The sequence below is a fragment of the Stenella coeruleoalba genome, assembly GCF_951394435.1.
Source record: "Stenella coeruleoalba genome assembly, chromosome: 5".
Classification (NCBI taxonomy): domain Eukaryota; kingdom Metazoa; phylum Chordata; class Mammalia; order Artiodactyla; family Delphinidae; genus Stenella; species Stenella coeruleoalba.
Window position 1 is genome coordinate 144,528,026 of NC_137150.1, and position 12,244 is coordinate 144,540,269.

Genomic DNA, 12,244 nt, shown 5'->3' on the forward strand with positions numbered 1-12,244 from the left:
GACACAGCAGGAAGACTGAACCAGGAAGGGGGCCTCACCAGACACTGAATCTGCTGGTGTTTGACCTTGGACTTCTCAGCCTCCAGAGCTCTGAGACAGATGTTTCTGTTGTTTATAAGACACCCAGCCTATGATACTCTGTTACAGCAGCTCAAACACAGGCCTCAGCATGTGAATTTTGGAGGGACACAGACCATAGCATTCTGCCCCCGGGTCCCCCAAATTCATGTCCTCACCTGCAAATACATTCATTTCCATCCCAACAGCCCTAAAGTCTTGACTCAATCCAGCACCAGCTCCGAAGTCCAAAGTCTCCTCTAAATCTCATCGAAACCAGATATATGTGAGACTTGAGGTAGGATTCATCCAGAGGTGACTCATGGAACCACATGAGTTTGTGCTTCTAAAACATAGTGACAGGACAGGCACAGGACAGACACTCCCACTCTGAAAGGGGAACTTGGAAGGAATAAAAAGGTGGTGAGTCCCAGGCATGTCCAAAACCTAGCAAGGCAAGTTCCATCAGTATTTAGGTCTGGACAATAATCCTCTTTGGTTTGATGCTCTTCCCTCCAAGCCCACTGGGTGGCAGTGACCCTTCCGCTTGGGCCACCCAAGGAGCTCTCTGTGAGGGCCCCACTCTTGAGGCCCTGGGCTGGGTCATCCTGGTGCCCTGAAACCGAAGAGGCACCGCCCCCAGCCCTGCCCTGTGAGGAGGAAGCAGCCTCACCTCCTGGGCCTGTGGGGGCAGTGGCAGCCGCTGGGGTCAGTCTTCCCTTTCCTTGAAGGATAATCGTGTTCGCAGTTGAACAGCTCTGTGCTGTCGAATCCAATGCTCGGTGCCTTTTTTTGCTCTTCCTGCTTTAATATTTGTTCTTTGTCTTTGATTTCAGCAGTTTTATTACATTGTCATGGAGCTTCTTGAATCTGTGGGTTGATATTGTTTGTCAGTCTTAGAAAATTCTGGGTCATTCTTGCTGTACACGTCGTTTCTGCCCTGCTTTCTCTCTTCTGTGTATTAGGTTCCTTTACACATTTGTTGGAAACTACTCACTGTGCCCCACGTGACTCACAGGCATCCTGGCGACTTTCTACCAACCTGCTGTCCAGCTCACTCACCCATCGTGTCTTTCACTGTGTTGGATCTTGAGCTCCTGGGCCCTTCCCTGGTGTCGGCCATGGGGGGAGTGTGGGTCCTCTTCCAGCATCCGGGAGAGCCAAGCAGATGGTCCAGACGGGCCGTCACCCTAGGGGGCTATCCAGACCTGGGCGAGCAGGCAGGACGCCTCTTGGGGCCGCTGAGTAGGAGGCACCCTTGGATATTCTCTCATATTTTATCAGAGAATAAAAAATGAGACAATATTCTCCACTTGTTTTATTGAAGCAGTATAAATGTACCAAAAGTATACAACGACATTGTGGAAAAAATAATTATAGGTGAATACCAGCAAAATCAGTGATATGTAAAAATAAAGTATCATCAGCAGGTATATTTGAATTCCAGGCCTAGAAGAGTGAATCAACATTAAATATAAACTACTCAAATGCAGTGGGGAAGTAAATTGCCCACATGAGTAGGAAAGGAGTAAAAATCATGTAGTTTTTAAAAATGTAAAAATGATAAAATTCGAAACACATTCATAATAAAAAATTATTAGCAAAGTAGGAATAGAAGAGAGATTTCTTAATCTGATAAAATTCAGAGGAATCCTGCAGCAGACAAAGTTTTCACAGGGGTTAATTAAACTTTAACTATATTTTTCTATTACCTTTTGAATAGAGCCCAGAGGCAGAATAAAAAAACCCCACACTTTTCAATACTGTGTCTTTTCTTTCAAAACACTTTTATGGCAATGTATCCTTCTATTGAGAGGAAGGCTGGGTGGTGACCATGCCATCACTATTAATTCCCTTTTATTAGAGAGCATTCTCATCTTGGCAAGGGAGGAGTTGAGGCAGGAAATTCTACTGGCATTTTTCAGCATCACCAAAGGACACATGGCTGGGTAGCAAGAGGACAGAAATCCAATGATGCTCTCTAGCAACATGTTACTTTCAGATTTTAAGGACAAGTAAGTGGTAAGGCAGCCAAGAAAAGAAGACAAAGCAGCTTACGAGCAGAATGGTGTTGGTGGCTTTGGTTTCAGGAGATGGCCTGGGAGAAAGGTTGTTGTCATGAAGATTCTGAATTGTCTTGTGGTGATTGTAGAGGAGCATCACCATGCAGCCACTGGTCCAGACCGTGAGGTTGATGCAGAGGAAAACCCGGATGAGCATGGCACTCTGAAATACTGCTGACTCCCTGTAATCCCCTCGCTTTGTTTTACAGTAAACCGGAGAATAGCCGGGTTGAGCAGCTGAGGCATTGGTGACGGTCTCATTGTTTGTGATGATCCAGATGCAGATGAGCATGTTGATGACCCAGAAAAAGAGGAATGAAGGCAAAACGCACGTGGAGGTTTGGGGTTTGAGCCACGCCCACTTAGAGTTTCCGGGGCTAATTTTGATGGCCTGAAAAGTGTTCAAGATAGAAATTGTGCAGAGAGAAATGCCTTGAGTCACGCTAGGAATGTACAACAATGATTTACAGCCAATATCACCCATTATAGGCCAAATTCCAAAAGATGACATTGCAACTTGAATGCCCCTGAACATAATGGTCATGATATTAGCTAGGGTTAGGTGCATGAGAATCGTATCTGTGGGCTTCTTCTGGTGTGGATGAATTTTTTAAATGCACATGTATAATATTAATATGAACAGGTTTCCCAGATTCCCAATGCCAACTTGAGAGATGAAGAAAATTTCCAAAATGGTAACAGTTGAATATCTAATTCTTAGAAATTTTGTACAACAGTCTAAAGAGGACCACACCTCTGTCATACGGATAAAAATTGGCAATAGTTGAGCCCCAGGAAGAAAATATCAACGTAATGATTCTGTCTCATAGGAAGAGATTTCTCAGCTACTCAGAATTCCAACCATGAGTCGTGTTTCAGGAGTCTGAAAGCAAGGAATTGATAAGGTCTCTACAGTAAAGAATCCAGGGCTCAGAGGAGGTGAGCTTCCTGTTTTATCCCTATTAAATTAGGCTTTCTCTTGGGAAATTCTAGGCCTTTCCCAAAGGTCAAATTTGCAATTGGCAATTGACAATTTTTCTCCTAAACATTAGAGTTAATTTCAACTATACTCTTGTATTTTTAAGTAGTCTGGCTAAAATATCCCTGAGAGCCATTACCTATTGATTTTTTAGGACAATTTTTGTGTTTTTTTAAAATTTATTTCAGTATCTGATTTATTAGATTCATGGAATATCAAGGATAGAATTGATGGTTGCTACTGTGATAAAGTTACTTGATGAGCTTATTTATGTAGATTGTTTTGAATTTGTGTATCTAAAATCTTTCTCATCAACAATATTCTTCTCATTCAATAAAATGGTGAGTTCTCTCTTATTGGCACTTACCTTTCATTTGGCTGTGCAGCATCACCCAAGTGTTTCTATTCCAATCGAATGTTTTTCAGAGCAAAGCTACTTAAAGAGCTTTTCTAACATACAAGGACCAAGCCTACTTCTTTAGCTATAATACTTCCTTTAACACTCTTTCCCATTTTCTTCACTATAATTTTTACCATCTAGGAATATAATCTTATATTAATGCAGGATCTAGTATGTAAGACATTCGATATCACAGATCTCATTTTCCTCACTTGGTTATATAAACTTTGCATTGTTATCTTTATTTTGCAGGTAATGCAACTGAATTTCAAGAAACAAACACCTGTGTCTACATTAACTGTGCGTGTGGTTGCTGGTATTGTTACTTGAACCCAGATTCATCTAATTTCAAATCTTCACTGATGAGCTGGGAGATAAATACATTGTCCTAATCAATATTCAATGTTCAATGTTCAATCAGTGTTCAATGCTTGTTTCACAATATCTTTGTGATGTTTGATTGCTGTTTTTAATGAAAAACTCTGTTATCACTGCTTCGATTGCATGACATTTTCCTATAGCTATTTTAAAAAATTTCCAAAGACTTTTGCTAGCATTGTATGCATACAGTTCCATTTCTGCCCTAACATTTAATTATGTAGGGCTCCAACCTCACTTTTACTTTACTGTGATGCATTCTTCCCTTCACCCTCCTATTAGTCTATGACCCAAACACTACTTGTAGTTGATCTATAACCCAGACCACTCTCTTGAGTTCCAGAATAACAGACAGTGGCCACAAAGGTCTCCCCAATCTCTCCTGCCTATGTTCTTCCTCTCCTAATATTCTTTTCTTGATCAGTAAAATTGATTGAGTTGCAGAAAATTCTATTATTGGACAGTAACCAGGTCAACACATGGACGGTAGAGGTATCATGTGCACCTAAAACTCTGAGGGATCCATTCCACTCAGATTAAAGGAGCTGTGGTCCCAAGAGGATGAGTAACATATTATTGTTTTTTTTCTGTATCTTCTTACCACTTGTCCCAGATACACATGCAGTCACAGGAAAGGTGCAGAAGGGCAGGTAAATCAAGTCCTAGCATTCTGGCTGGAGTGCCAAAGAAGAGAGCTCTAGGGACCCAGAAAGTACTGAGGACATCCAGAAAGGGAGGATCTCAGAAAAAGAACGTTACAAGCTTGTTGCTGAACTCCCGGCTTGCCCTCAAGCTGTGCATGCGTGAATGTGACCTTAGGAATGTACCACAGACTCTGAGAATAACTACAGGATAGACCTCTACTTAGGTGTCAGAGTGGCCACTGGGTGACACACATGTGACAAATCCAAAGAGTCAAGCCTTTGAAAGCATAACTGACATTGAAAGCAGAATCCACTGAAGTCTGGCCAGAACTGTGGCCTGGACATAACTTGGTCAGTTGCCGGCGAAAACAAACATTTTCTCATATTCCATTGTACTTCAGCAAGATCCAGAGGTCATAACGTAATATTGAAAATGTCCTGGTTACGTTACATATTCACTTAGCAGGTAATTACTCAGAAGCATCAGGAAAACTTCAATTCACATGGGAAAAAAATACATAAGTCAACATTTAGTTAGCCCAGATTTTGGAATTATCTAATAAAAAACTTGAAAGAAACCACCATAAATATTTTATAACGCAAAATGACAAAGACTCTTGAAATGGATAGAACGACGGAAGGTCTCAGCCAAAGAAATAGAAAATATAAAGAAGAACCAAACTGAAAATTTGGAACTGAAAAAGCACAATGGCCAAATTTTAGAAATAACTTCACAATATAAGCTCAATAATAGGAAGGAGAGGAAAATTTACAGAGTATACTATAAATGAAAAAGGATCTCAAACATTTAATCTAAACTTCTTCCATAAGAAACCAGAAAAAGAAAAGAAAAATAAATCTAAAGCAAGCAGAAGGAAAGAAATAATAACTGTAAGAGCAGAAGTAAATGAAAATAGGAAAACGATAGAGAAAATCAATGAAACTAAAATCTGATTCCTTGAATAAATCAATAAGATTGATAAACCTCCAGCAAGGATGACAAAAATAAAGAACATGCAAATCATCTATGTCAGGACGAGATGGGGGATATTGAGAAAGAAACTCCAGCTGTGAAAAAGATAATAGGGAAATACTATAAACATTTCTACACTCATACATTTAAAACTTAGAAGAAACAGTCATGCTGAATTCCTCAAAAAACACAAATACCAAAACTCAACAAATGAGCTAGATGATCTGAATAGTCCATTAAAGACATTGAATTTATAATTAAGTAGCTCCCAACAAAGAAATCTCTGGGCTCAGCTGGTTTCACAGAAAAAGTCTTCCAAACATATAAAAAGAATGAACATGAATTTTACAATCTCTTCCATTACGGAGAAGAAGGAATGCTTAAAACCGTATTTTATGAGGCTAATATAACTCTGTTACCCAAACCAAACAAAGACGTTGCAAGAAAAGAAAACTCAGACCAATATCGTTTACCAATTTAGATACAAAACTCCTGAACTAAATATTAGCAAACTAAGTCCAACAATATAAAAAAGAATTATATACAGATTAAGTGGAATTTATGCAATGTAGCAAGGCTAGTAAGTATTTGAAAATAAATTGGTATAATTTATCTTCACTGTAAACCATCAGTTCAAAGAGACAAAGAATAAAAGTCGTAACAAAGAAGTGAGGCAGAAAAACAATTTTATAAAGTGTAATACCTGCTCATGGTAAAACCTCTCAGGAAGTTAGGAAAAGAGAATTGCTTCACTTTAACAGTATCTACAAAAGACCTACAGGTAACGTCATACTTAATAGCAAAAGAGGAATACTTTCTCCCTTAGGTCAGTAACAAGGAGAAACAACAGAGAAAGTTAATGCAACAAAAATTTTGTTCAATGAAAAGATTAATAAGGATGTTCATTTCCGGTACTCTATTCAACATTATACTAGATGAATTAAACCAGTCACAAAAAGACAAATTCTGTATGTTTCCATTTATACGAGCTACTTAAAGTAATCAAAATCATGGAGACAGAAAGTAGAATGGCTGTTTCCAGGGGCTGAGAGGAAGGAAGGGTGGGGAGTTCTAGTTTACAGGGATACCTGGTGTTATTGTGCTTTGCTTTATTTTGCTTCACACAGATATTGTGCTTTTTGTTTTGTTTTACAAATGGAAAGTTTGTGACAACTCTGTCAAGCAAGTCTATCAGTGCCATTTTCCCAACAGCATTTACTCATCTTGTGTCACATTTTGTAATGCTCACAACACTTCAAACTTATTTTTACTGTTATGATATTTGTTATGGTAATCTGCGGTCAGTGGGTTTTTTTTTTTTTTTGGTAGTACGCGGGCCTCTCACTGTTGTGGCCTCTCCCGTTGCGGAGCACAGGCTCCAGACGCGCAGGCTCAGCGGCCATGGCTCATGGGCCCAGCCGCTCCGTGGCATGTGGGATCTTCCCGGACTGGGGCACGAACCCATGTCCCCTGCATTGGCAGGCGGACTCTCAACCACTGCGCCACCAGGGAAGCCCGGTCAGTGGTTTTTGATGTTACTACTATGACTCACTGAAGGTTCAGATGGTGGTTAGCATTTTGTTAGCAATAAAGCATTTTGTAATTAAGGTATGTACTTTTTTAAAGACATATTTCTACAATACACTAGACTACAGTATAAACATTACTTTCATATGCTCTAGAAAACCAAACGCTTTGTGTGACTCTTTACTGAGGTGGTCTGGAGTCAGTCCTGTAATATCTCCAAGGTATCCCTGTAATGGGTATAGCGTTTGTGTCACAAGATAAAAGAGTTCCATCCATCAGGAGACGGATGGTAGTGATAGTAGCACAGCATGACTGAACGTATTCAGTGCCACTGAACTGTACACTAAAAATGAGTAAGGTGGTAAATTTTGTATTATGTATATTTTAGCAATGTAGAAAAATAAAAAAATACTTAGAGAAGAATGAAAATGAGAACAATACACCAAAACTTGTGCAAAACAGTGAAGCAGTGCTCAGAGAGAAATTTATAAGGGTAAATGTGAATATTAAAAAAAGAAAGCTCTCAGTCCAGTGAATAACTTTACACCCTAAGGGTCTAGAAAAAGAAGAGCCAACTTAACTCTAGGAAGCAGAAGGATTGAGCTCTTGAGACATGCAACAACTTGAATGGATCCGGAGAATAATGTTGTGATAAGAGCAAATCCCAAAAGATTGTATGCTGTAAAATTATATGATCATATTTAGATAGTGTTCTTGAAAAAACAAAGTTATAGTGAATAAAGAGGTAGTAGCATGAGGGAAATCTTTGTGTGGATGGAACAGTTTTATATCTTCGTTTTCTTCTTTTTTTTTTTTTGGCCACACCACGACTTGTGGGATCTTAGTTTCCCAACCAGGGATCAAACCCGGGTCCACGTCAGTGAAAGCCCAAGTCTCAACTACTGGACCTCCAGGGAATCCCCAACAGTTTTGCATTTTGATGGAGATGATGGTTACATGAATCTACACATGTGGTAAAATGACGTGACTATACATAAACATTACATCAATGTCAAAAAGTTTTATATTGTGCTATAATTGTGAAAGATGCAGCCATTGGGGAAACTGGGTGAAGGGTTAATGGGACTTCTCTGTACTACTTTTACAACTTCCTGTGAATCTACAATTATTTCAAAATAAAAGGTTTAAATTTTAAAATGTAAATTTTTCATGTGTTTAAAACTGCGTAAGTTATATCATTGAGTAAGTACTGGGAATTCAAATAAAAACTAGGATTTGGTCATTGACCAAGAAAGAGCAATACGCTTGTTTTGTATGGAAATGATAGAAACTTGAAATTCAGCTCTGAATAGTCACCACCCCAGCCTCAGGGATGCTACATGGTGGCCAGTGTAACACTGAATATTGGCATACTGTTTGTCAGCTGAGAGAATTAAACTTATGATTACCTTCCAGGCATTGTTCTGGAACCCTGAGAAATAATTACCAAGCTTAGTTCAACTCAGGAACAATCTATCACTTCAGAAGGTAATTGCACACTTGAAACTGTTGAGCCTAGGGAGGGCAGTTTAGGCTTCCCTGGGCATGCCAGATTGAGTCCCTGTACACAAGGCCATTTCCATTTTGGATAACAAACTAGTTAGTGCCCAGTGGGAGATAAATCACACAGCTCCTTCCCCATAACTCTTGCATCCGGTCATTGCTTTTCAGCACAGCGTATGAGATTACCCTCCTGCGCCAGGGCAGCGGAGACTGGCTTTGGTCAGGATGCTGGTGTGACTGGGGTCTCAGGGCTGTGAAGGAGATGCTAAGCCTTTTCTAGAATCTCTCCTACTCACTCTATTCTCTTCTTTCTAAATCTGAACTCATGCTCATATCTCTTGCATTCTCCCCTCTATTTCAATTTCTTCTTTGTATTAATTTTTTATGGTACGATTACATTGTGGTTTTACTATAGCAACTTTAAAAATTTCTTCTGTTTATCTTTTTTTCTATTCTACTAGTAATTCCCCTTTAACTAAATTCTTCTTTCCTGTTTAAATTTATTTCTTGGTTTCCCTGGTCATTTCCATTTCTCTTCTTTAATATTTGTTCATTTTCAAAAAACACAAAAATCTCTTCCATGTAATTAAGATAATCAAATATACTTGATTATAGATCAAAATATATCATGTACTGATTGCATAACCTTTTTGTCCTTTTTCTTTTATTATTTCTTCTTGGCCCTTTACACCTTAAGAATGTGTTTTAACCCCTGTTGTATTTCTATTCCTTGCTTCTTTTCTTGGTTGTGTTTTCTCTTCAACTTTCATGCACTCATTTTTTTAGAGTCTTTTGTTTCTTTTAAGTATATATCCAATCATTTTTCCTATGATTAATATTTCAAGTAATTTTCTTCATTCTTCCGCTTATCTACTTCTGCAACCTACATCACCCTTTTCTCTTTCTGCTACTAATTACAGTATTTCTGCTGTTCCATGATTTTCCACCATCTTCTATTTTCAGAGGAGTATTTGTTGTCCTTTTGTTTTTCTTTCCCTTGTTTTCCTTTGGTTTATACTTAACTCTAATATCTTTTAGTCGAAACACATCTGCATACCCTAATGCATCTGCATACCCTAATGCATCTGCACACCCTAATGCATCTGCACACCCTAATGCATCTGCACACCAGAATTTGCAGTTATGTTTGTGGCAAATATCTTCCTCCTCCATAGGGCTGGTTATTACACTTGCTTTATAGTCTTAACTTTAATGTGGTCAAGTCTTTTAATATTTTTATCTTTACTTCTATTTTTAAACATTTGAGGGAAATGTATCTGGTCTAAACTCTTTAAGATATTCTCTATATTAATTCCAAAGTATTTAATAGATTTGTTTTTATAATTCGATGTTCAATGCATATGAAAATGATGGCATTATATCAGAAATATCTGAGATCATTTGTAGAAAAGAACATCATGTTTGTGAAAGACTCTTCCCACTTCTCTTCTTTACTTCCTCCATCACATATCAGGACTAGAAAAATGTGTAGGGTGATTTCCAGGAATTCTAATGTGTTTTGTAGGGGCCTCCTGGACCAAAATGATTGTATTTAATGATTTAACTTTATAATGATTTCTCTTGATCCCTCCTGGAAAAATTGTTTACACATTTTTCTTCTGTTAAAAATTGCTTTGACTATTCTTGACATTATGCATATCATAGACATTCTACCGTTGGGAAAATCATTTTTCAGAATTAGATTCGGATTCTGTAATATCCATATTATCATTTCTGAAAAATTGTCATCATTAACATATTAAAGCTTTGAGTCTTTGAATGTAGTGTATCTTTACATTTATTTAGGGTTTTAATATTAAGAAATTGATATACTTCTACTGCTCTCATGTCTTTTGTATTTAAAGTTATTTGATACTTTTATGCTATTTAGAGAGTATCTCAACCTTGAAATTTATCTGGTAATAGAGTTTGTTTCTGATATAAACAAATACAAGTGATTATTGTATAGTGATATTTTTATCCACTTACCTTGTAAAGCTCTCTTATTTCTACTTTTTAAATCCTAGGTTATTTGGAGTTTATGTACACAAAATAATAACATCTAATGGGAAAATTGTGTTTCTTCCTTTCCCAAACTTATGCTAGTCATTTCCTTGCCCTGTTTTATGGATCATCTCCTCTGGTACAAAGATGATGAAAAGAGTTATCCTGTTTTCTTCCCATTCACAAAGAGTGAGTTCACAGGGTTTAACCATTATACAGGATGATTATGGACCAAGGGTTTTAATTACTTTTACTAGGTTAAGCATGTACCATTTTATCGTTACTTTTCTACAAGTTATTTTAATTTTGAATCCATTTTGGATTTTATCATGGAATTTTGAGGCAAATACTGGGATGGTCATACTTTATTTTGACCTGTGAATATAGTTATTTCATTGACTAATTTCTTTTTAATATTAAGGTTAGGGTTAGGGTTAGGGTTTAGGGTTAGGGTTAGGGTTAAGGTTTAGGGTTAGGGTTAGTGTTTGGCTTTGGGTTTAGGGATTAGGATTAGGTTTAAGCATAACTGGCCCTCTTCACCTTCCTCTCTCCCCATCTCTCTGAGACCTGCATGAAGGACAGGACTAGTCCACAGTCACAAATGGCTCAGGGAGTTGACCTGGACCATTGTTTTTCTGACCCCTAGTCCTGGGCATAGTTTTGTGTACTGTCTGTGTGTCTTCTTTGGCCAGGTGTCCATTCAGATGTTTCCCTATTTTAATTGGGTTGTTTGTGTTAGAGTTATTTGTATGTTTTGACACAAAACCTTTATTAGATATGTGTTTGCAAATATTTTTCTCCTAGTTTGTGACTTGTCTTTTGATTTTCTGAGTAAGGTCATTCATAGAGTACAAATCTTTAATTTTATTACGTCCATGTTATTGCTTGTTTTCATTTTTAGATTGCCTTTTTTGTGTTGCGTGTTAAAACTCCAAAGCTCATGATTTACATGGGCAAATCCAAGCTCATGTCAATTTTCTTCTATAAGTTTGAATAGTTTTGTATTTAAAATTTGTCTGTGGGGACTCCCCTGGTGGTGCAGTGGTTAAGAGTCTGCCTGCCAGCACAGGGGACTAGGGCTCGAGCCCTGGTCCGGGAAGATCCTACATCCCGCAGAGCAACTAAGCCTGTGCTGCGCAACTACTGAAGCCTGCGCGCCTAGAGCCGGTGCTCCCCAGCAAGAGAAGCCACTGCAATGAGAAGCCCGTGCACTGCAACGAAGAGTAGCTCCGCTCTATGCAACTAGAGAAAGCCCCCATGAAGCAACAAAGACCCAACGTAGCCAAAAATAAATTATAAAATAAAATAAAAATTGACTCTGAATAACTTTGAGTGAATTTGGTATAAGTTGTAAAGTTTGCATCTACATTCATTTCATTCCAAATGTTTTCCAATTAATTGTTCCTTAACTAATTTTAGAAAACTTTTGGGATAGAGACTCCATTTCAGTTTGAATTTCCAGTTTAATGGATTCAGCAGTTCTGTCAGTAGGGGCCGCTGTCTCCAGTGACCTGTGAGGGAGGCGCGGCCTGCACTTCCTGCACTGACCACAGGGTGGCGCCGAGCTCGCCTCTCTGACCCACAGCGCATGCGCGTTCCCTGCGAACTGGATTCTGAGCGCAGCTGAGAGGAGTTGTGCCTCCTCAGGCGCGGGGGCGGGGGCTTCGGGTGGGACGCCCGGCTCAGCGTCTCTGCTGACAGGAGCTCGGTCTCCTT